The 19989-nt window shown below is 37.7% G+C and overlaps 1 protein-coding gene across 12 annotated transcripts in view; it reads left to right on the forward strand.

Moving 5' to 3' along the window:
• The first annotated feature begins 977 nt into the window (after window positions 1-977).
• The window catches only part of ADGRL2 (adhesion G protein-coupled receptor L2), a 206363-nt gene continuing 187351 nt past the window's right edge, over window positions 978-19989 (forward strand). For 8 of the 12 annotated variants that reach the window (XM_064282154.1, XM_003411217.4, XM_023549433.2 and 5 more), the window contains exon 1: window positions 2061-2192. The gene's annotated coding sequence lies outside the window, so the exon portion shown is untranslated. Of the gene's footprint in view, window positions 995-2060; window positions 2193-2245; window positions 2345-3039; window positions 3931-19989 lie in introns of those variants that run through there. The other 4 variants (XM_064282153.1, XM_023549430.2, XM_023549432.2 and 1 more) reach the window with 3 other exon arrangements.

Raw genomic sequence — 19989 nt, forward strand, 5'->3', positions numbered from 1 at the left:
TGTAAGGAAATGAGGGAAACAGACCTAACAGCACGATGAATGCACTTGCAAGTGCAGAGCCTTGTAGTCTCCTTTCCTTCCTTTGCTTATCCTGGTGGGTTTAATCAAAAACAAACAAAACACTCTTGTGAAATAGAGGCAATAAAGTCAAAGTTTAGCTAGCTCTATGTAACTACAAAGAAAAAGCCATCGCAATTAAAAAAAAATGTAACTTTCATTAACGAGCGCGCCGGAAATCTCAGGTATCAAAGACACATTAACCCTGGAGCGTCCCCCGCGAACCGCAGCCGGACGGAGGCAGTCGCGGCAAACAGACGCTCTTTCTCCTCCTAGCAGTCACACAAAAGGAGGGCTGCGGAAACTAAAAGTTTCGGGGCCTCTGGCTCGGTGGTTGGAGAAAAGAGAAAACCTGGAGACAGGGTGGGTAAAAGACGCATCCTGGGCGCCTCTCCGAAGTCCAGGCAAGGAGAAAGCTCCTTGGCCTGGAGGAAAAAGGGGAGGGGGCCTCGAGCCTCTGGCCAGCCCCCTGCGCCCCTCCTCGGAGGCTGCAGCGCTGCGCTCCGCCCCGCCGCGCTCTTCCAAATACCCTTCACCTTGTTCCAGAAATAAAATAAATGTTTTTAAAGTGCGTGTGTGTGGACAGGATGGAGAGTGCGCGCTGCAGGAGCGCGCGGAGGACAGAGCGCGCAGTGAGTGGAGTTTCCGGGGTGGGGGCTGGATGGCTACGTTACTGGGGAGGGGGTTGGATGGGGAGCCCCGGAACGGTGGCGGGGGGCACGAGCCGCTGGGGAGGGGAGAGAGGGTGGGAGCCGGCGCAGGTCGCCTCCGGGGCGCGTTCCGCCGCTGTGTGCGCGCGCGCCCCTTGCCGCCGCCGCCTGTGCCGCCAGGACAGCCCTGCGGCGGCCCAGCGAGCGGAGCTTGGCCGGAGTCCGGGCCGGCCTGTGCTCGGGCGGCTGCTTGGTCACCGCCACCATTGCGCGAAGGGCTCGAGCCCGTAAGTGTCCCTTTTCGCTCCTCTCCCCCTCTCCCTCGGCACACCGCAGCCGCAGTTGCTCAAATGGAGTGGAAAATGGCCATTGGGCGGCAATGAGTTATAGATTATCTACTACACGTTTTGTACTTAGCTGCCTGTAATCTTCCTTTGAGTTTGCCTGAGCCCCTTGCTGGAAAAATCAAGAGGGAGAGATTTGTCCTTTGCCGCTGTACACGCCAATATGTTTATATGATTAGCCGAACTCGGGGGTGGGGGGGGTGGGGACTGGAGGGGGAGGAGGCTAGAGGTGACTCCAGTTCAGACCTCTCCGAGAGTCTGTGTCAGGACTTCGCACTCCCCCGTCTCTCTCCCCTCTCTCTCCCTCTGTCTCCCTCTCTCCGCTCACACACAGACACGCTGAGTTGCCTGAGCGAAATCGGGAGCTTACTGGAGAATTCCTTGGGATTGTTGAGGGGGGCATCTCCCCTCCGCTGCTGTGCGTGGCGTGGCTCTTCCTTCCTCCTCCCTGCTTCCCCGAGCCCAAGTCCTCGCCTGCAGCTTTTCCCCGGGCAGCGGCCACCGCTTAGCCTCGGACCGGAGTTACGAAATGTGAGGCTGCCACCGCTGTCTCCCGCCCCAGGCCTCAGGGTCGGCGCAAGGGATGCCAGTCGGGCCGGCGCGGACGGCGGGTTGAGGGGCTTCGCCTGACAAACTGAGTTGGCCTCACGCCGCCGGAGTCTGCCCGCCTCTCCCGCGGCGGACGCTCCGAGGGGACTCCCAAGTCTGCGCACCTCTGACGGGCTTTTGCTTCCACCACCCCCTTTGCTCTGATTTCTGAGAAAAATTTTAAGGGAGCGTGCCGTCTGTGGGTGTGTGCGTGTTTGTAAAAGACCCCTCTAGCGGAGCGGCGTGTGGGAAACTGCGGGAAAATGTTGACTTAACCCCAGGAGCCGCCCGGCGCTGGCTGCTTTGCTGGAGGAGACGGCGGCGGCCGAGCAGGAGGACGCGCGGAGCAGCGGCGCCGTGTCCGGCCGGCGAGCCGCGGCTCTGCCTCCCGCGCGGACTCGGCGGCCGGCGCCCCAGACGGGCTGTGAGCGCCGCGACCCGCTCCCGGCCGGCCTCGGCCCTCGCGGGCCGGGGTCTCCGCTGCCCTCTGAGCCTTTCCCTGCGCAGCCCCTGCGCCAGACGGCCCTCCCCCAGGGCGCGCTCTCAGACCGAGGTAAGAGCCGCAGGAGCGAACAATGTGCCTCTGTGCCGGGCTGCGGAGACCTGTTTGCTTTGCGCCTCCTGCCCGGGGGTGGATGCTGGAGGTGGAGAGAGCCGTGGGCTTGTTCGGGATCGGCTGTTTGTTTATGTTCGTCCGGAACAAGGGTTAGACCCCGTGCTTGCTTGGGCTGCTCGCCTCCTTCCTTCTCTCCCCTACCTTCCCTCTTCAGAAATCGATACGAGGAACTCTCAGCCCTGTCCAGCCTGCGTCTCCTTTTCTCGTGGAGCGTATTGTAACATCCTGGAGGCATCAGCCTAGTTGCTGGGGGCCGTGGCGGGGGTCAGGGGAAAGTAGGTGGCGGTAGGATTGGGTTGTGCATTTTTTGATTTCCTAAAAGGTTGGGATCGAAAGCTGCCGCTCGCCTTTCACCACTGGGCTGGGGTAGGAGTGTAAAGCAGGCCCTTGGCGGGGACTACTCGGGGTGCAGGGCCGGCGGTTAGGCGGGGAGCGCGCCCCTGTCGCCCCCTGCCCGCAGGCCCGTCCTGGCCTCTAAGTGGAGCGGGAGGGTGAGCGCTGGCAGCGAGCGAGTTCAGGGGAAGTGGACGGCGGGGGACGGGGGGCTCGGGTGAGTTGCTGCGGGTTGTTGGTTCCTCTTGTCGGTGGGTAAGTGGCACGGAGAGTCGAGGATGACAGGAAGGCGCAGCCCCATGTGGCCAGACCGGTCCTCAGGCAGGCAGCGATTAGGGGTGGTGGGCAGCCCCACGGGGCTGGAGTGTGGCGAGGCCGGGGACAGCGAGGAGGGTGGAGAACCTCCCGGACCGGCAGTGAGAGGGCAGCAGCGGGCTGCGTTGGGCCTGCGGGGGAAGTTACGGGGTGGCTCCTGGGAAGACTGTGGGGCTGAGAGCCCTCTGGGAGCCTGGTTAGTAGGATGAGGTGCAGAGGGGGAGCGCGGTGAGAAAAAGCGTGGGAGAAGCGCGAGGAAAGGGGAAGACCCCCCTAACAATGAAGCGTGGGCTCCTTGATTGGCTGGGCGACCCTCTGGCGGAGGAGCTAGGGCGAGCGAATCGACAAAAGCGCCCCAGCTGTGTGAAGTCACTTTTGCTAGACTCCTTCGCTTGGGACCAGTAAAGTTTGTTCCTTTAACCGAACCAGGGGGTTTGGGTTAGGGGAAGTCGCTGGAAGCTTTCCTTAGTACCAGAGTGTCTCTGAGCGGAGGCTGAGGAACGTATGTCTTTATTTTATATCTTCCCATTCTGTCCTCAAAAAGCATAGTTGGAGGGGACAAGTCCTGCGATGTCTGTCTTTTCCTTTCGCGGTCTTCTAGGGACTCCTCCCCCCTCATTCTTTGCCCGTTCTCTGGCTTCCTCATTCCTTTCTTCCTGATGCAAACTGTGTTGTCTCGGATTCAGACCGAGGAAATGTTTTCCTCCTGTTTCTTGAAAGGTGTCAGGCTTCTTAGCAGCTTCTCCAGGCAGCCTGGGAGCGTCTGAGTCGCAGCCACCAACCATATGGTTCCTGTTACAAAGGCCAGGTTCTAAGGCACTCTTCCCCCACCCTGCCCCCAATTCTCATTTTCTTATGCATTCTTTACAGTATGTGTACTCCTCTCTTCCCCTTTCCAGAGGCGTAGATTTAACGGACATAGTTGGTTCATTCAGATCCCTGTCAATGTTTGTGCCTGGAACGGGCCCCACGGAGCTTGCTCTTTGCTCAGCTGGAGTTGCACAACGATGAAAATCACATCCGTTTGGTAAATAATTACCTGTTGGGGTGCCTTTTAGTAAATCAGACTTGATCCTGGGCAAACCTTAGAAGGTGGTAGTCAACGAAGCAATATGCGTTCATAGGAGAAATGTAGAATAGTTTTTGTGGTGTGTTTAGCAGGTTACATTTCAGGTTATGGGGGGACACTTTTGACTTAGGTAAAGGTAACTTTGTAATTTTAAATTTAGCATTCTTGAAATACTTGAGAAACCCTTAGTAAGAAAGTCTTTGTGTTCCATAGTAGTCTGTTCAGGTGTGTCATGGAACTTTTTGTTGTCCTTGGCTTCCCCCCCCCCCACAAATTTATGCATGATAGAAAGAATACTGCAGAACAAATGTTCTGTTGTTTAGTTTCTTCAGACATTCCGATTCTCTCCTTTTGTTGCTTGCCTCTAAAGGAGGTGCCATTTCACATCATTCAGCGCAAATTGTTTGAATTAATGCAAGTGTGAATTCTTACCGTTTGAAGGGGACTATTAGCATATCAAAGGTTTCTTAGCTTCTCCTCAATTGAGAAAACTTCAGCCTGTCTTCCATTTGCTTCCAAGCAGAGGCCCAAAGGGCAATGAGAATTGTAAAGGGTAAAAATAGGGAGGTGGATTCAGGCTGTGTTTCTGAACTTTTACTGTTTTGTAATTATGTGAGCAAAAATCTTTGTCTATTGCTGTGGAGCTCTAGCTCATGGCAAGACACTTATTTTCTATTGATAAATCGTTTGTCTCTGGAGAAAGGGTGACCTTTTTATGATAGTCATTGTTGCCTGTCTTTTGGGGTCCCTTCAGTGGAAGAGTGAGAGCTAGAAAGCCTTTCCTTCTAACTTCGTACTTTTTGAGGGTCTACACTTTGTTATATTAGTAAAAGGAGGAGGAAAGGCTGTGGATTAGTCTATAAAACAATTGAAATTTTGTGATAAAAATTCATTCATTTTTACATGTAGGAGACTTTATTTCTAATGTACATGCTAAATTAATAAGAACAAAAGTCAGTGAAGTATTTAAAAAATTAAAAACTCAACATCAGCTTTATTGACAACTTTTATTGCAAGTGTAAATTTCAAAAAAGATTTCTAAGTGATAAAGACTCAAATTTTTATGAATTCTGTGTAGAGATAAATCTGTTTAAATACTGGTTTGTCTCAGTATGTTAGCAAACAGTGTACTCTAATATTCAGTTTAAAGTTGGTTTATTTTTCTTAATATTTATAGTTTAACTGCTCTTGCTTTTTTTTTTTAACATTTGCGGAGAGGTATGTTTGGATTTCTTAACAACTCTGTCAATGGATGAAGAAACAAATCTGAACAAGTACTTGGGTCATTTGGGTTGTTTTATGGAGAACAGATGGGTCAAAGGAGAAAAACTTTCCAACTTTGGGGAAAGTATTTTTTTATTTAAAATTTTATAAAACCTAGTTTAAGATGGTGAATGTCACAGAAGATTTTGGGTATTTGTAAGCTTTTACTTTTTTATAGTTTTGCCTTTAATGGTTGATTGATTTAGAATGTGAATTGATAGCCCTTTATTCGAGAAGAGATTTACTATTAATGTTCAAACTTTTTATACTAATTGTGCAAATGAACTCTGTAGTATAACAATTTCAATGGAAAAAAATACCATTAATTGCCTAACGCTTTTTAGTCTTCAGTTTAATAGGGTGTTAATTTTTTTCAGATTAAGGTGAGGTTTTTTAGTGCCATCCAAATTGTATATCATTACCCTGAAATCATTTTATGATAGTTTATTTATCTGATCTCTTCAGTTGTCTAAGAAGTACTTTCTTGGTGAAGAAGCCCACGTTGATGTAGTTGCTATTATCGCACTTAAGTTGCTGTTAACTAGTCTGCTTTGAATGCAGAGTGCTACAAAGAAAACACATTATCCTTCAGAGCTATTAGTGATACTCTATAAATTCTCTTGAAAACATTGCTTTTCATTTTATATGATGGTGATCTTGAATTCAGCAAATCCCTAAAGGTGTAAAATGAAGTAAAAAGATTTTCCAACTTTTAGATGACAAAATTGGACTACTTAGAGAAAATTAATGTGTTGTAGAAGCAGTTCAGCTGACATTTTCAATCACTGTGGGTTACTATGTGTTGGCAACAGAAAAACGAATTTAGAAACGCAGATAGCTCTGGGACCAGGTAGTTGGGGGAAATCAGAATATCGAATCATATGGGGTAGAACAAACCAAGTACTTTAGGTTTTTACTTGAGAATTTCCAATAAATATAGTTTTTTTCCAGGCTTTTGACTCTCTACCCTGTTAATGGACTAACATCAAAGCAGACAACAAAACTTGGAAATGTTATAAAAACTAATATAAATATACAGATCTTACGTGCAGTACAAGTCTTAATTTAAGACAAGCAACTGTAGTTTTTAAGGCTGCAGTTTTCACAATCAACAGAAACGTTAACACCAAGCTTCTGGGTGTCCCCCTTCTTAAAATGAGCAAGAAGAAAGCTTTAAAATTAAGTCTTACTTCAGGTTAGATACTTACTCGATCGTTATAGAAGCTTCCTGTCTTTTCTTAAAAAATTTATGTTAGTCTTTTAATGCTTTAAATTATACAGGAATATGTGAACTACAGTTGAGATGTCAGGAAGATCAAGAGGTGAATAAATAAAACCTACAAACCATAGCAGTAAAATGTTATTGCACTATTTCTATCATAATATTTTTGTAATTTAACTTTCGTGAATAAATACTCAAATAACACTTAGCTTCTTGACAGATGTAGCGGGGGATGAAGAGAACAATACAGCTTATTCCAAGGTATGGGCTAAATACTCCTTGTACCTACCTGAGCGAAATCTCTTCTAATTTTATCAAGAATTCATAACACTTACCCAGTTGTTGATACTTAAATAGATTAAGTGTACCTGGAATTAGGAGGGAAATGCAGTTTTGGAAACGGAAGAATTTAGTATCATAAGGTTACTGTTTTTATAAAATTTTTTTTCAAATACTGTAGCACTTTTTTTGCTTATTGATACTTCACCGTATCTGATTTCGAGCCTTGAAGGGAGAGATACACATTTGACGTGTGGTTTTCTGCAGAAAAGATTCATGTAAAACTAAAATGGGATTATTTTCAAGTTAAAATGTTTTAGAAATAAAAATGCATAGTTATTAAAAAAATTTCATCAAATTATTTGCAAAAATGCTTAGCTAAAAAACTTGACAAATTAATGGTTTTGATAAGGTGCTAAAAATAGCATCTTTAGCTGCTTGTTGGGGAAAAGATTGGAAATCCTGGTCAGGATTTGGTCATATTAATTCTTATGGAAATTTGTTTAAATATTAGTTCAAGTTACTTAAATAGAAAACTGTTTTATAACTATTTTAAGGAAGATTAAAACATTTCTATTTAAGAGAGAGATTATCATCATAGGTCAGTTAACTTCTCTCTTGCATAGCACTAATTACTCTGCAGCCCCACCCAAATATTCATCTCTTCAGACAATTCTTAAGGATTAAAGGTTGAAAGATTGAAAAGTATTTAATCACTCAGATTGCTGTAATTAGACTTAATGTTGTTAGAAAAATAAATTGATGCTGTTCTCCAATTTTTTTCACTAACTCAAGGTGCTTTCAAAGGATCGGTCAAGTAATGATTTCTGTTTTCAGTGCTTTAAGAAAAAGCTTAAGGAAAGGTTTGTTTAATATAGAGAAGCATAGTTAATTATTGGAACTAAGGAATTAGAATCCTGAAATAATGACATTTTTCTTGACCTAGTGTGATCTTGACAAATAGAAGCTGTAGCTCCTATAATTTATTTGGACCTGAATATAATTTGAGTTTAGTAGAGGTTTTGTTAAGTATATGTTTTAAACTATGAAAATTCCTTAATGCCATTAAATGTAAGTAGACCTTTTGTCAGGCGAGACATTGTATCATAAGAAAAGGTCCTAATTAATAAAAACATTGCAAATTTTTTTTAGGCCATTTATCTGATGGGCTAAATGTAGGCAATGATTTGTAAATGCTAATATTTCTTTTCTAACAGTTTTTCAAAAACTGAGTTATTACAAAAATCTGCCATGGCTGACAATAAAAATTGTCCAAAAAGACGTAGACCATATGAAGGAACCAAGCTTAACACCTGCAAGCAAAGTACAGTTTACAGCAAAATGCTATTGATTGCTTGGAAGCACAGAGCAAGTTTAAATATGTGTTTAATTACAATAAAAATGCAGGTTTATGAAGTAATATAGTTTGTCTTCGTAGAAGATTTTATGCATTGTGTGGTAGTAAAATCCCATCACAGTTGTATAAATTTACTCAATTACCAGAACAGCTAAAAGAAAAAAAAAAAAAATCAATTTATGTTGAAAAGCAACAGAAAGTAGATTACCTTGGTTAGTAGGAACTTGCCAGCAGTGTCTAAATTGCTTAATACTATCAAGAGTTACCATGTTTTGCAGTGTAAGAATATTGGCGCTTGTTTAAATATGCATGTATCTTGTTTACTTGGTGACTTTTATATGAACATTTTCTTTTTGCTTTCCATTGTTGGTTTTTTGGAAGCTATTGCATTTAAATTGGACATATAAGAAACTGTTTCCTCTTTGCTTTAGAGGTTTGTTTTTAGTAGTTGCTTTTCGGGATGTCTGGAATTTCCAGTCAGTGGATATTTTACATCAGTGCAGTGAAATATCCGATGAAATTTTATGAATCAAGAGAACCTAGTCTTATCAGGAAGGGTAACTAGGCTATCAGCGACAGAAACACATTTTAGAAAGCTTTTTATTACTGACTCTAGAATTATACTGAATTATAAATCTTAAATTCTTTGAGCAGTAAAGTGGCCTGGGATTCTGGGTAGCAGATAGCTGGGCACCTGTTTTATGACCACCTTGATTCATTCTGGCACCCAGATTTACTGAATGGCAAGAGCAGGCACAACCACTGCTCAGAGCTGCCCGGCTGTTTGTAGGTCATGAAGTCAACTCCCTGGAATTTCTAGGGAAACCAGTTGAAAAGGGAGGACAAATGTCACTCTAAATAGAGATGTTTAAATCAGATTTCAGCCTGAGGGTAAAATTTAGGTCTGTTTTAGCCCGGATGTAATGTCTCCCTCTACAGAGCATAGCATTAATCACGACCTGACAAGAAAACGTATGCTGAGCAAAATAGGCCCCTGTTGGTCTTGTCATTGATTTTTTTTCCAATCTATGAGGAGTACATTATAAACATTAAAATTCACACACAGGGATTGCACCTTAATCTTTGAGTTTCGGTGTCAAAATTAGTGGCTTTAAAAGAAGCCTACTTAACACTGAAAAATCTTTGGAGGACAGTTTTTAGAATAAGAGTTAGTACTTTAATAAAAACAGAAATAGAAGATTAAAAGGCAGGCATGTGAAGCAGAAATGTATGACCAAGTCTTAACTTCTGTTTTAAAAGGCATTAAGTAGCTTTGAAAAAATTTATTTTTTTTAATTTGATAATTGGAAAAAAGAAAGATAAAAATGAACTATTCTTGTGGATGGGAGAAGTTAAGAAGATTGTTAGCCTTAGACTTAGCATCAATTCAAACACATAATATTTTTTTAAAACAAAACACAACCCTGTATTTCTGTATGAGTCACAGAATCTTCAGCCGTTTAGTAGGGAAGTAGAATGTACTATGAGGTTTCTAATGGGGGGGGGGATGTAGTTTTGCTGTTACAATTATTAGCTGATACCATTTAACTTCTTTCTTGGCCAGATATGCCCACATCTGCACATACAGAAGCACACAGTTTATGTTGTTAATTTGTGTATTATTGCTTGTTGACAGCTGTTGGCTAAAAATGACTACACATGTAAGCTTAACATACAAAAATATGTATGAGTAAGATACCTTTTTAAATTGTGGTTTTGAAAATGGTGTGATTTATTTAATCTCTGTTTTGCTCTCAAAGGTATTTCCTAACTTGGGAACTTGAAATGCTTGTAATACCCACACTTTGCAGCCTTTGTATTCTTACATCAGTTACACCTCAAACTGTTGATTGGTCTGGAGTTAGATGACAGAATAATCTAACCCCGTTTACTCTCAAAAAATGGTTCGTGGCTGTTGGGGGTGCGCTGGGTGAACTTGCTTTTGACAAATGCTTTTTCTTCTAGAGGATAGTAAATGGTGTCTGCCTACAGAAAGAAAAAATTCAGTTTTGTTGGTAAAGTAAGGTCTAATTTTAATAATTTATTCCTAGAATTATAGGTACTGTAGTTTGACAGGAATTTTCTGTATGAGTGAATTATTACCAGGTTTTAGTTCAGGCCTTTAGTTGATATAATTTTTGTTTTACATAGATGATATTTACTTAATTAGTTCTCAGCTTCAATTTGCATAGGAATCATGCTGACAAAGATTTTCCTTGTGTTTTTACTTTGATGAAAAGTATTTCTGTCTGGAATTATTTCTCTAATCCCTTGAGAAGTTTCACTGGTACCTTACACATGGAAATTTTATTCCTCTGCATTAAAAGCCAACTGTATTTTAGTGCTTGCTGCTGGGGTTATTGATTAGAAATTACAGAACACATTTCTTAGGCAGCACTTTCTCATCTTTGTGTTCTTAATCTCAGAATGCATTTGGTATGTTTTAATCTTTTTAAAATTCCTGGTTTTCCTATGGCTAATGTCCAAGAGAGCTTGGGAAACATTAATTTTCATAATGTACATACTTAAACATTTATTCCCCAGTGATTATACACATTTTTGTATATTTGATGCGGGTTTAAGATATTAGATGATAAAATTGATACACTGAAGAATTATCTCCTTTTCCATGTTTAAAAGGACAGTCATAATACCAAAATACTTCATTTGCCTCATATGTATCAACAAATAAAGATTATACTAAAATTATGTCCTAGATATCCTCACTTTCACTAAGGACATTTAATTATTTGTGTCCTTTTTTCAGCATTTTTTCATAGGTAACATCACATTTGCGTAGTAAGTGCTGCTTCTTGATAGTTCTTATAGGTGAATGATATAGCTGGTCCCCCTTTTGCGTTTTCTGCTGCATGTGCTATGATAACTGTGATAGAAGCCACATTTCAGATTATTGGGTTTAAACTAGGTTTACAGCCTGAGTTTAAAAAAATATGTGTGAAACAAATTTGATTTCTTTCTGTGAAGCAAGAAAATCTGCTGAAAACACTATTCATTAGTTGCTTTTCGCCTTCCCTTATTTTCTTGTGATTCATTGGAAAAAAAAAACTATAATTGATATCTCTGTTTATGTTTTAGCATGAAAATTGGCATATCTTTCATAATTTTCATTTGTGTTATAAGAATCTTAGGATTTTAAAAGTGACTTTTTGTAAGTCTGTCAGTTTACCTTTCGTAGGTCAAATTGAATTTGCCTCACATTTCCAGTTAGTGCTTACACACTGTAAAGGTGTGGTATGTGTATGTTGAAGGGGTAAGTCTTAAAGGAGGGGGCATAAAACATTCTTCAGCATCAATTTGGACACCAGACATTGAAACTGTTATTAACTTTGTTTATTTTCTGATTCCTTGGCAGAGAAGACCATATCTCTGTATATACCTCCGGTAAGGAATATGGCTAAAGAGATCATTGTGTATACAGAAATCTAAGACAGATTCTTAAAAAATTACAGCAAGATAGAGAGCATGTTGCAGCCCAAAGCAGTTTTTTTTCTTCTTTTTATTTAATTAATGGAAGTTGATTTATTTTTCAAAAGTAAATCTCCAGATTTAAGTTTTATAATTACTTAAAATGAGAACAAAATGTAGTTGTTGCATTCATGTAAAATTGATCTTTTATCTCTCACTGCAAATCAATCCTAAGATGGCACCTTTATTTATTTTGTGTTCAGAAGATGAATCAGATCAATGGGTTGGGCAGCCTTCTTTTGGGTGGTCTATCGTTTCAGGCTGGCGCTGTGTAAGCAAGGTAAATGTTTTCTTTTCCTTGAAATACACTTTGCATGAGGAGCTCTTAGGTGACTTTGTGGAAAGTTTGTGTGTTTTGACTACTCAAGCTGCATTCTTAACCAGAATGGAGGACAAGAATAATCAAGTTGAACCACAAATTTTCAGGAACGATTATTTTAATCAGGTAATTGGTAAGGAGGAGGGAACAATGCTGAATAATAGTTTTTCTGTAAAATGATGACCAAATTGTCTGCATTTTTATGCAGGCAGCTGCCTGCATTTTTCAAATATTTTTGCTAACCCTTGTTATTACCTGCAGAGGGAGCTTGTATATGAGATAAAATAATCAAGGCACTCTAAATTGATAATTTCCCTTTTGATAATTTTATTAAGATATTTTTTATTTTTATTTGAGAAGAAGTGTTCTAAGGAAAGTAAGTCATTTTGAGATGATAGTGAAATTTAAGATACTAATGCCAATTTTTTGCCATTTCCTATGTTCACAGATTACAGATATGCCTTTTATCTTTCCATAATTAGGAAAAATGACTTGAAAGATATCATATTGACTTTGAGATTCTTAATTTCTTTCCAGTAATTGACAAAAGCTTTAGGAAAATGACAGCACAACTTTAGTAGTCATTAAAAGAGAAGCCAGCGTTCTAGATAATTTTCCATATTATGTAAAATATGAAATGCTATCACTAAACATAAACTGATAAATTACATTCCTCTGCATTTAATTAATATATCAAATTAGATGAGTGGCAGATGTTGTTTCTTAAAAGCAAAAATGATCTTCTTGGATTAATGACTTTTATTTGCAACAATGTACAAATCAGTGCAGTCACACCTGAGGCTGGGAAACTACCAGTCAGGACCTAATATTAAATGATTCAGAAAACTGCTGACGAACTTGGAGAAAAAATGAATGCAGGTAAAGTAGACAATACTTGAACTGATTTTATGAGTTCTTTGCCAACTGAATTTCTAAGAAATTTTAAGCCAGATATTCGGAAATACTTAATTTCTCCTCAGGTGTGTTGATTATCACTTACGATTAAGTTTTTAGGAGCATTTGGATCTTTTTAGTGAGCAAAATATTTCACATTACCAGTAAACACTTATGACAGAAAATATAATTACGGGATATTATATTAGGTCCTGCTTAAAAAAAAAAAATCCAGTGGTACATTTTTACCTTTTGTTTGAAGAAAAAAAAATGGAAAGGTTATGTACTATGTGTTCCTGTAGAGAGATGTTATAGGTCATTGCTTCCCCTTAGTTTACCAAGGAATTATATGTCAAAAAATACTTTGTATTTTAAAAGGGTTTGTTTCTTAATGGCTTTCCTTGTTGCAGATTTATTTTTAGCTGATCTTTACTAATGTGAAAAGCCAACTTGTAATTGTTACACCGAATGGCTCTGTAAGTAAGGAAGCTTGTCTAATAAAGAGATGTAGGGTACTGGCATGTGCTATTGTGTAAGTATTACCCTCTCAGCATGGACCTGTTTTATCTTAACAGGTCTGTGCTACATTTTCTGCAGAGCATTTTCATAACAGGGTAAGAATATTAGCAACAGCAATTGCACTTCAATAGGATTACGATGGTATGTTTTACAAAAGCATATGGATGCTCCTCTTCTATAGAATTATTGATAGGTATTCTTTGGACTGCCCCATTTGCTTTATTGTCTCAAATGATACAATAAAAGAAGATTTCTTATGCTCGGTACTAAATATGATAGGGACTAGAAAAGGAAATCAGGTATTGTAGTTCGTTATCCTTTTCCCCCTAATACCACACACCTCCCTGACAGGGGAGGTAAGGGTTACTGGAGAAATTCATTCCGAGAAAATTGTTATGTGAAGCACAGTAACTGTCACGGAGTGCATAACTTCTGTGAGGTTATTGGAAAGGCACAGCTAATAGCTAGGGTAAGTTCTTGTTTTGTCTTAAATTTGAAGGTAGACTTCTGAGTAATTTCAAAATCGTGAAATTTGAATCCATTGCAAAGAAATTGTATTATTGAAAGGTTAATTAAATTATTGTTCATGTTACAAGTATTATTATTATTTTTTATATTGGGGATGTTTTTGGCAAAGAGGTTAATTGATAACTGATTTTCAGTTTATAATAACCCTGACGTTCTTTTTAAATTATCAGTCATTTTTATTAAATATTCTTGAATTAATAATAAAACTCTTATGAATTATCATGTTAACATCCTCTGCTCATTTTATTATATGTCATTTAATTACAAATATGTATGTATTATTTACTCCTTTTATTTGAGCAGGTTGGTGTTTTTTAAATAAACTGTCACAAATGGAATATATTAGGAAGAATAATTTTCCAAGTAAGGTTAATGTGTTAGGATTTCAGATGATCTCTTTAATATTTATTTTATAAAAATGGAAGTTTCATGTAAAAAAAAAAATTCTGTATGTTTTGTGCTCTTTGAACCAAAAGTCCAACGTCTTAATGTGTTAAACATTTTAAATGGAAGTTAACAAAATGTAACAAACGCTCGGTAACATAATATGCAAAATTTTATGTGTATCTGCAGAAAAACTCTAGGGTGCAAAACTGTGAATCTACATGTTTTAATAACTGTATTGGAAGAAATTGAAAATGTACTCAGATTTTAAATTGCCTTGTTATTAGGAAGTATTTAAAAGGTAATGATTTGATGTTAATTACAAAGTAGATAAACAGTGTTCTTTCCTTTTTGCTTTTTGTATGTCTCAAAAGTGGTAGCTGTTTTGTCTATGTGATAGATTTACTAAAACAAAGGTTTAAAGGGGCTACCTTTTATTATGTACAATTTGCGTAATAGATTTTGTGGCATTCATACGATATTGCTAATTCAAGCTGCTTTTCAAGAGTGCAAATGTTAATATATCTTAGAATATCAAATCTCTATTTCAAAAAGTAAATTAGAAAATTTCACAAATTTTCCCCAGTAATTTACATATGATTGTATTGCCTTTATATAAAGGCAAATATCTAAGAAAATATCTGAAATTCAAAATGGAAATACAGATGTGTTTCCCCATTCTTGGTAAATTTCATTTCCAATATGTGTATGGTTTCCATATTTTAATACACATAACAGTAAAACTGCCTTTTTCGAGATTCATGTTTAAGAAAGAAAAATAAAAACCTTTCAGGAAAATTATTGGATCACTGAATTTTTAGGTTATATGGCATTTAAAAATTAGTTTATAAGCTCTTTATATCAGATTATTGATTTCATAGGTATTGTTATTTTGACCAAATATAAATCAAAGCAGAAAGACCTTTATTACTTATGTCAGACACCCATTTAAAAAAAATGTTTTGGTTGAGGAAATGGTGTTGCCCAGCATTTTACTACTTGTCAGAGCATCGTAACAAATGCTATGTTATCTCTTAGTAGTAGTGGTTACTGGCTTGCAATAGCTATTGGCTGATGCAAAAATAAATACCTGAGCCTTTGAAATTATTTGAATTACACCTGAAGAAAATCTTTTTGTTTAGTGCCTTGCTACATGGGATTCAGATGCTGCAAGCACATTGAAGTATTGTAGAATACATTCTAAAAGCACTTTTCTATCATTGCAAACTTTATGGTAATTTAGAATTGATTAGTGCTTATTTTTTAAAATTATGTGACATGGAATTATAAATAAAGTAGTGCTTTAATTTGATGGTCGAGTATAATTTTGGTTGAGTACAAAAAAAAAAATTTTTTTTTTTTTTTTTACCTGTTTCAGTCACATAATCATTTCCCCACACACCCCAGGTGTTTTTTTTAAAATTAGTTTTCTTGTATCCTGTTACTAATATGTAAAGAATATATACATTCTCCTGACATTTCAGGCTGGAAACGTATAATTGGTTTCATTAAATTAGAATAGATTGCTTTCAAAACAATTATTATTTAGTTAATAATATGTGATTTAAAGATCCAAGAACAAAGCTTAAGTATCTTAGAATTCACATTTTTCAAGAGTTGGCGTTTTTCAAAAACGTTTAGAATTGATATGAGTTTAAAAGTATTCCAAAAAAAACTAAAAATTAAGAATTAGGGCTCTTTTAGAACATGCCAAATTGAAGAGCTTGTAGTACAAGCATCGCTGAAGTTATTTTAAGGTTGTTAAGTCTTATAGATTACGTACACTAACAGCCTCATCTTCTGTAAAAAAAAAAAAAAATACATCTTCTGTACTGCCTGTTAATTCTGTGAAAATTCAGAGGAGCATACCAAGAAGGTTGTAATTAAATCACCAGAATGGTAACTTTTAGTTGAAAGTAATCTAAAATATAGCCTTAATTTGTTAGTGTACTGTATTAAAATTCATTTTAATCATCTCAAGCTTCTATGTACTTATGAAATGATAGCAGGTTTTTTGCATTAAGAACGTCTTTCCGGTGTTTTGTATATTGCTTTAACTTTTTAAAATATTTATCAGATACCGTGTTTACTTCCCAGATGTTATTTTAATAATTTGATGTTATTTATGTCTGAATTCATGACTGAGGCCTTCCTCTTTTTTAAAAGTTAGATTATACATTTTTCGTTTGACTACCCATGTAAGCGACTGTTTGACTTCCTGAAAAGAGCCAAGAGGTGAATTTAGTGATTGGTACCAGTGTATAGGATTTTTATTTAATGCGGAATCATTATATGGTGGTGGTCTTGTGTTTCATGTAATTAGTATGTATTAAACAAGCCTCCATAATTAAAATAAAAAAAAAAAAGTTTTTGCCATACCTTTTATGTTTGGCGTTAATCAACATGAGTCTTTTAATGTTTGGCCTGATAATTGCTGATTCAATGTAATATGTGAGTGGTCTTTTTATAATTGTTTACTTTACTCAATTTACAAAATAAAAACTTTATTCCGTGTACTTTTTTTCTCAAAGAAAATAACAAAAATTTTTCATTGAAGCAATTTAAGTAATGGTTGGAAGAATGCGTGTATATTGCTATCCTAGAATTTGTGTTAAATGTATAAGGATTAAAAAAAGTAGTTGTGTGTACAAAGGATTTGCAGGGGCAGCTACATAGCACAGTTGAACACCTTTGATTGGCCTGCCATCCTACTTTATTTAGATCTGACAACTAAATTTAAAAGGGAAAGGAAAATGTATTGGTTCTTGGCCAAGATTTAGCATTATCCTGGTCGCATTTTCTGGCTGAATATTAGGCTCTGTTATCTAAGGTTATAAATTATTCCATTATGTGTAAAACTTAAGTATATGTTGACTTTCTCTCCTTATCTCATTGTTAATAGAACTAAGACTTAGATAAACTTTTGTGGTAATTTTACTGTTGTAATTTATTGACATTAAATTATGTTTACTGCATAAAAGATTTAAAAAGATTAAAAAGTATATACAACATTGTGTTTGTAAGAACAGGCTTTTAGATGGGGACCTATAGCACACATAAGCTATTAAAGTCGCTGCAAAGTCAAACTAAAAATGTTGAGAAGCATTCCATGAAACAGTATATGATTTTAGCTAAATACTTAAAATTTCCATTCACAGTCTTTATAGTTAGCTTTTGAACAGCGTCACGAGTGTACCACTCTGAATTTTTAAAGTTCTGCTTATTTAAATGAACATTATGTTCTTATCAATTTGATTTTTAATGCTGAGTGCTTATTAAAGATTGACTTTTGCATCATTTAAGTGAAAATTGGTGATACTTAAGTTATCATTCAGGTTAAAAAATTTTGAAATCTAACGTCATGGTGATAGGGAAACAGCTTTGAAATAGGACTTCAGTCCATAGGTTTTATTTTTTTTTAAGATTTATAAATAGATTGATAAGTATTTTATGTAAAAATTCAGTGAAAAATAAAAGCTCCCTGTGTTTGGTAGTGAGCTTCCAATATGTGCGTGGACTTGGAGTTTTGTTCATTCTGTGTGTGCACAGCAGGTAATGAGTTGAATAAACTAGCTTAGTTTTTGGCTTAATGTATGTATTGCTAGTTTTAAAAAATTATTCTTAATTCTAAGTATAATAGCCAGAATTTTATCTTTCATAATACAGTACAAATATCTAATGGTGAATATGACTGGTTAGCTGAAGGGCAAATATTTCCATCTTTTGAAATTGCATTCAAGGCTCTATTAATGTAATGAAAACTTTTTATACCAGTTTTTCAAGATTGACCTTGAAGGCTATGAGCTACCACATACTTAGCGTACAGTTAACATCATAAAGATAAATTTGAATTAAGTAAATTTGATTTTTGGCAGCCTTGCCATCCTTCTGTGTTATAGAAATTACAGATTTCTCAAGGCTATGAAATACTGCCAAATGAGAACAATTCCATTTTTGCCATTTTTCCCCCTCCTTTCGCTTCTAGTTTTGATAAATTATATCAAGATGCACAGTATTAGGGAATTAATTGCTATGTAAAGGATCTTTTTGAGAATCCCATTGAAAAATAAAACTCATACCCAATTTAGTTTTTGAAAAATCTGATATTTATGAATACATTCTCTTAGAAGTAAAATATGATTTTATAGTTCAGAGAAGCCATTCCCAACAATGTGTATAAATGCCAGATAAAGGTTTGGATTTTTAAAAATCTTTCACAGAATTTATAATGCGTTATTTTTAGTTTCCTTCGATGCCACGACGGGTATTGTTGCAGCACATGTAGCTTTAAAAAATATGACACAACTTCTAGTACCTAGTTTGCCAGAATTACCAGGCCAAAAGCATGTATTTACTTGCATTGGTCTTTAAGCCTGTATTTTTAAATATTGTGTTTTTATCTTTCCAAGACCATTTTTTTTTGTAAGCACATTTCATGTGTTTCACCATTAACTTCCTGGCTTCAATTCTGTTCATTTTAGATCAACAGCCATTTGTTAAAGGCCTTGCCTGGTCAAATGTACTCTTTATATAAACATATATGTAGATATTTATAATAGGGTTTTGAGTTGAGAGAAATAGACATTGACACAAATAATTATAAAAAAAAAAAAATAGTTGCAGTTGAGTCCATTCTGACCCATGGCAACTGCATGTGTGTCACAGTAGAGCCATGATACTAGGATTTTCAGTAGGCTGGCAAAGTAGATTGCCAGCCCTTTCTTCCTAGGTGCTTCTGGGAGAGATTTGGACCTCCAGTCTTTCAGTTAGCAGCCGAGCACTTTAACCTGTTTGCACCACACAGGGACTCAAGTTATAATATAAGGGATTCTATAATGGAATGCCAAAATGAAGCCTAAAGAAAAAGGCTATGGAAATACAGAGTAGGTGTGAATTCAAAACGAGTAGTATGGAAAAAGACTGCTTTTTGTTTTTTTATAGGCAGAGGGTGTTTTGGGGGGATGCAGGACTTTTTCAGGGGGTGGAGATGAAAGGTTGAAGGTAAAGGAGTGAGAAAAAAAGACACAGGAATGTAGTGCCTTTGAGAGAATATGTGTGGAGTATGAACTGCCCAGAAGGCGTAAAGGAATTAAACTTGGACGATGGTTTGAGCCTTGTTCATAAAGGGCCTGCTTGCTAAGATTAAATTTATCCTGTAGGCCATAAAAAGCTGATAATGTTTTTGAGAAAGTGTTATGTTTAAATAGGCAGCGTAACCAGTGAATTAGTATGGTTACGTTGGAAAGAGAGAAGGCTAGTTAGAATGTGTTGATGATAGTCCAGGTAGGAGGCAATCAGTAAGAATAGACAGATGGAAGTCTTGTATGTAATAAGGGGACTGAATCTGGCAATTGATTGCATGTGGGAGAGAGTTTGGGAGGAAGAGCTAAGAATCAAAGCCTAGACCCAAGGTTCTAGCTGTGTGTGTGTGTCACTCATTCATGCCATTAGCCTGACTGGGAGCAAGGGGAAGGAGGAACAAGCCATATTTTTTCTGATGACATTGAGATGCATACACTAAGCTTAAAGGATAGAAGCTTTAACAAAACAAAACAAAACACAAGGTGACATGTTTTTTATGTGATATTTGTGAAAAATATAATTTTGCATCCTTTGAGTTTCTAAAAAATGTTCTTGAGTATTTACTTGCATATGTATAAATGATTGTTTTTTCAAATGCAGACATTAGGTGAAATTTATTATTATGAGTTTGAAGCTATAAGGCTTAGTTTTTCGGTTAGTGTATTTGTATTTTATATGAGGAGG

The sequence above is a fragment of the Loxodonta africana genome, chromosome 3 (assembly GCF_030014295.1).
Source record: "Loxodonta africana isolate mLoxAfr1 chromosome 3, mLoxAfr1.hap2, whole genome shotgun sequence".
Lineage (NCBI taxonomy): Eukaryota > Metazoa > Chordata > Mammalia > Proboscidea > Elephantidae > Loxodonta > Loxodonta africana.